Source organism: Lepidochelys kempii, chromosome 8 (genome assembly GCF_965140285.1).
Source record: "Lepidochelys kempii isolate rLepKem1 chromosome 8, rLepKem1.hap1, whole genome shotgun sequence".
Classification (NCBI taxonomy): Eukaryota; Metazoa; Chordata; order Testudines; family Cheloniidae; genus Lepidochelys; species Lepidochelys kempii.
The window spans coordinates 62,279,386-62,284,879 of NC_136387.1; the positions used below are offsets into that span (position 1 = coordinate 62,279,386).

Below are 5,494 nucleotides of genomic sequence, written 5' to 3' on the forward strand. Positions count from 1 at the left end.
TTACCAGTGACGTGAAAGGGAGTATTATCAAAGTGACGGTTGCCATCCTATTAAGTTCAACGGGAGGTAAAAGAGGAGGATGTGGAGGATGCGATTGGTTCACTTCAAGGAACCTAGATGACATTTAGCTAAGGGAAGGGACTTTCTACCAAACCTCTGTTATTCATATGTGTTTTATTTTTATTGCTATAAAAATACAGAGATTCATTCAGGTTCATTGCAAAATACAAAACAAGCTTGTCTGCATCACTGAATCAGATATAAAGCTGAGCAAAATGTTTGTCTTTCAAAACAATCAAGTACATTAGTTAATACGTTTGTGTCAGATCCTCTCTTTGCTCTGAGGCAAGTATTAAAACAAAAAGGTTTGGGGAAAAAATCCTACAGTCAAATTCAGACTTGGTTTAATGCAACTAGTTTCAATGGGGTTTTCAGTTTATAGCAGACCAGCATTTAGCCTATAATTAGAGACATAACAGAAATAGCAGAAGGAAAGACTAGTGCAAGTTAATGTTTTCCATAACTTATATATTATAATTTGTAAAGTCAATAAACAACAGTAATAAGAAAGTGAGAGAGCCAAAAGTATTTCTGAGAAAGAGAGAGATCTGTCAGAAACATGTGTCCCAAAATGTGGTGCAATCCAGAAATAAAGCGATGGGTAACATTTTCCTAATGTGATTCCTTCCCTTTCATTTGATTGGTTGATACAATATTTTCTCATTAAAGGCTGGTTTCAGAGTAACAGCCGTGTTAGTCTGTATTCGCAAAAAGAAAAGGAGTACTTGTGGCACCTTAGAGACTAACCAATTTATTAGAGCATAAGCTTTCGTGAGCTACAGCTCACTTCCTCAGATGCATATCGTGGAAACTGCAGCAGGCTTTATATATACACAGAGAATATGAAACAATACCTATTCCCACCCCACTGTCCTGCTGGTAATAGCTTATCTAAAGTGATCATCGGGTGGGCCATTTCCAGCACAAATCCAGGTTTTCTCACCCTCCACCCCCCCACACAAATTCACTCTCCTGCTGGTGATAGCCCATCCAAAGTGACAACTCTTTACACAATGTGCATGACAATCAAGTTGGGCTATTTCCTGCACAAATCCAGGTTTTCTCAGAAACCTGATCTGAGAAATCTGAGAAAACCTGGATTTGTGCAGGAAATAGCCCAACTTGATTGTCATGCACATTGTGTAAAGAGTTGTCACTTTGGATGGGCTATCACCAGCAGGAGAGTGAATTTGTGTGCGGGGGTGGAGGGTGAGAAAACCTGGATTTGTGCTGGAAATGGCCCACCCGATGATCACTTTAGATAAGCTATTACCAGCAGGACAGTGGGGTGGGAATAGGTATTGTTTCATATTCTCTGTGTATATATAAAGCCTGCTACAGTTTCCACGATATGCATCTGAGGAAGTGAGCTGTAGCTCACGAAAGCTTATGCTCTAATAAATTGGTTAGTCTCTAAGGTGCCACAAGTACTCCTTTTCATTAAAGGCTGTGACTGCTCAACTTTCATACCACTCTGGCTCTCCCACAACTCATACCTTTTTCCTCCATTCATGTTCTTCTGAAGTGGAGATGTAGCATGTTACTTCAGTGATTAAATGACTTGCTTGAAAAGCTTTTTGATATCTTTGAGTTTTTTCAGATGTGTTTACTAATTGTTCTGGAAACTGTCGTATCATCAGTTTCCTGATCCTTTGTAAAATTAATATCACTCTCCTGTCTCCATCTCTGTGTCACAAGGTGATTGATAAATTTAAATGTATTGTGCATTAGCTGTGTATCTGCCAGCATGACCCTGACTTCTAGTGAGTAAAAGGAGTAAGCTGCAAGATCAGCAATATGATATAGTGCTGGAAGAGAAACTCTTGTGATGTCAGAGGTTGGCAGAAGAAAAGAAATAAAGAGGAGAAAGCCGCTGACATTATACTGGGTATTTAATTTAGCTACAGCCTCATTGCAAACCTCAGAGTTTTCAACAATATATAGACTCCACTTAAACCACTGTTTTTATTTTTTGCCTAGAACTTTTTCTATATTATTTGATGTTGGCCACTCAGCTGCTATAACAACAGCATGTAATAGAATCATAGAATCATAGAATCATAGAATATCAGGGTTGGAAGGGACCCCAGAAGGTCATCTAGTCCAACCCCCTGCTCGAAGCAGGACCAATTCCCAGTTAAATCATCCCAGCCAGGGCTTTGTCAAGCCTGACCTTAAAAACCTCTAAGGAAGGAGATTCTACCACCTCCCTAGGTAACGCATTCCAGTGTTTCACCACCCTCTTAGTGAAAAAGTTTTTCCTAATATCCAATCTAAACCTCCCCCACTGCAACTTGAGACCATTACTCCTCGTTCTGTCATCTGCTACCATTGAGAACAGTCTAGAGCCATCCTCTTTGGAACCCCCTTTCAGGTAGTTGAAAGCAGCTATCAAATCCCCCCTCATTCTTCTCTTCTGCAGGCTAAACAATCCCAGCTCCCTCAGCCTCTCCTCATAACTCATGTGTTCCAGACCCCTAATCATTTTTGTTGCCCTTCGCTGGACTCTCTCCAATTTATCCACATCCTTCTTGAAGTGTGGGGCCCAAAACTGGACACAGTACTCCAGATGAGGCCTCACCAATGTCAAATAGAGGGGAACGATCACGTCCCTCGATCTGCTCGCTATGCCCCTACTTATACATCCCAAAATGCCATTGGCCTTCTTGGCAACAAGGGCACACTGCTGACTCATATCCAGCTTCTCGTCCACTGTCACCCCTAGGTCCTTTTCCGCAGAACTGCTGCCTAGCCATTCGGTCCCTAGTCTGTAGCTGTGCATTGGGTTCTTCCGTCCTAAGTGCAGGACCCTGCACTTATCCTTATTGTCCTAATACTTTGTACTTACATAGCATCTTTCATATGAGCATCTCAAGTGCCTTAAAAGAGGAGTGCTGAAAATAGGTAGACATATTTTCAGAGGACCAAACTGAGGCAGAGTGCATTTAAGTGACTTTCTCAAGGTAACTCACAGAGCAGCCTGGGTTGCCTGACTCCCATTCCCTTACAACAAGAATGAGACCATTCTGCCTCCATGAGAAGAAAATATGTGACCAAGGGCCTCAGTGAGGACTAATTTATTTTGTTCCCCACCGAACTTGTGTGGATTCAAATGGGCACAAAGGTTCCATTAATTGCTGTGGTATTGTTTCACTATTTGTGATTCCTCTAGGTTTCTCTCTCATCAGGAATCATAAAAAATGAATGTGTAATTTAGAATCTCTGGTACAGTAAATGAGATAATGCCAGAGGTAGCTTTTGTATTTTAACTTGTCTCTCTGTTTCATGAGCAAAGAGCAGTTATCTAACCACTGGGCCCAAGAACTGAGACAAGTTTTATGAAACAGATCCCTTAAAAATTAGACCGGCAGCTACTCTGAACATCTACAGAACCTATTTAGTCAACACAAAGGTAAACAGAATGCTCAAGCTGTCCTAGCTTTTTCGAGTAAAGATTCCCATTTCCTCTTGGCAGGTTTTACTTGCTCTTGGCCTTGTGACTCTCAATTTTCTTGGACAGCAGCAAGGCCTGGATGTTGGCCAAGACATGACCTTGAACAATTGTAATTTTCCACAGTAGTTTGTTGAGCTCCTCATCATTATGGATGGCGAGCTACAGGTGACAGGGGATTAGCCTGGTTTTCTTATTATCCTGAGCAACGTTGCTAGCCAGCTCCAGAATTTCAGTGGTCAGATACTCTAGCATCGTAGCCATATAGACCGTGGCTTCAGCCCCTACTTGCTCAGCATAATTCTCTTTCCAAAGTAGCCAGTGCATACAGCCCCTGGGGAACTGCAGCCCAGCCCACTAGGAGCAAGATTTAGCCTTGGACCTCACTTTACCTCCCTGCTTTCCTCAACCTGACATTGTAAGTAGTGCTTGAACATCGCTCACTATGAAGAAACAGAAAAGCTGTCCTACTGACGGGTATTCAATAAATACATCTAGCTGAAAATGAGAGAAACAATTTAAGCATTTTCACCTGTTCTTTTGAACCATCATCTGGGAAAAAAGTTCTCAAAGCATGATTTTCTCCTTTCAATATACAAAGGGATGCTATTGGTTAGGGAGCTAATCAAAAGCTATTCTGAGAGCATAGTTACATAGCATCCATTATTCTGAGAATAATAAAAATACTATCTGTGTAAAGGGAATATGTGATAGGAAGATGCTATATTGTAAAAAGTATTCTGTTTGTTATATTTTGATTAAAAGGACGTTTGTGGGAGGTGTTTGTCACTGGTTAGAAAAATCTATATGCTGCTTTCTGTTGTGTAGAAGTGCTGAACAGTGGGTCAGATTCTCAGCTGGTGAAAATTGGTTAATTCCATCAACTTCAAACTCGGCATCTTGGTATCTCACCTTCTATAGACACACAAAGAATTTTCAAAAGTGTCTACGCCCCATTTTCAAAAGTGACTAACCTCCGTGAAAGTCAATGGAATTTGGGCTCCTAATTAACTGACACACTCTTGAAAATACTTTTGGATCTGATCATAGGATTGGCTGCCTATATCTTAAGCATGCATGTAACTTAGCAACTCTGCAGTTTTTTTGTTATATAGTTATAATAAAATAAAATTAAAATATAAACATAATGGGCTAGGTTTTCACCTGGTGTAAGTCAGCATAGATTCATGGAAGCCACTGGTTCTACACCAGTTTATACTGGCTGAGGATCTGGAGCAAGTTACTGGATTACCTTTACTGATTCTCCTTGGCCCTTTCCTGTTGTCCCTCACATCTGTATGTGTCTGATCTGTATATATCATATCATTCTTTTAAGATAGACTATTTGAAGCAGAAGGTTATTTATTTTCTTTTTTTACAGCACTGTCAATTCAAGTTAGTATTTAGTTCCAACCCCTTTCTTCCAGAGGCAATATTTTAGGGAATTATATAAATAAAAATTTTGGTGAATTGCTTTGTTTTGGGTTACTCATCGGGTAATGAATAAATAGAGGATCTCCTGCAGACACCTACTTGCAGAGAACCCTCTCTTTAGTATATTGCTATTTGTAATAATATGCTGTGATTACATTGAAAAAGTGACCTCCATAAATTGCCTTTTTATTTGAGTCTCATTTTGGTAGGAGAATCAATCACTTTGATCACACTTTTGTACTGCTTCACTCCTAGAAGTACAGTAGGAGATTTCTGATGACTGCGTTTGAAGCATGTGGAAACACACTTTAAGTCTCTGCTTTTTAGATGATCACAGTTTGACAGTTTTGTCTATGTTCAAAGGTAGTGTAAGAATTGGATATATTGTTAGCCAGCCACTAAATCTATGAAAAGCCTTGTTGGAACGGGAAGGGGGGAAAAATCATCATTTTGAATTTGGTTGGAATGGAGCTCAATAACCCTCTGGACTGTTTTTAGGAAAGCTATAATAAAGCTGATTAAACAGCAACATCATACACAGTTTAAATC

The 5,494-nt window shown here is 40.1% G+C and overlaps 1 pseudogene; it reads right to left on the minus strand.

The window, feature by feature from the left end:
* Positions 1-3,538: 3,538 nt before the first annotated feature.
* Positions 3,539-3,928, minus strand: LOC140916558 (histone H2A.J-like; annotated as a pseudogene).
* Between the last annotated feature and the right edge of the window lie 1,566 nt (positions 3,929-5,494).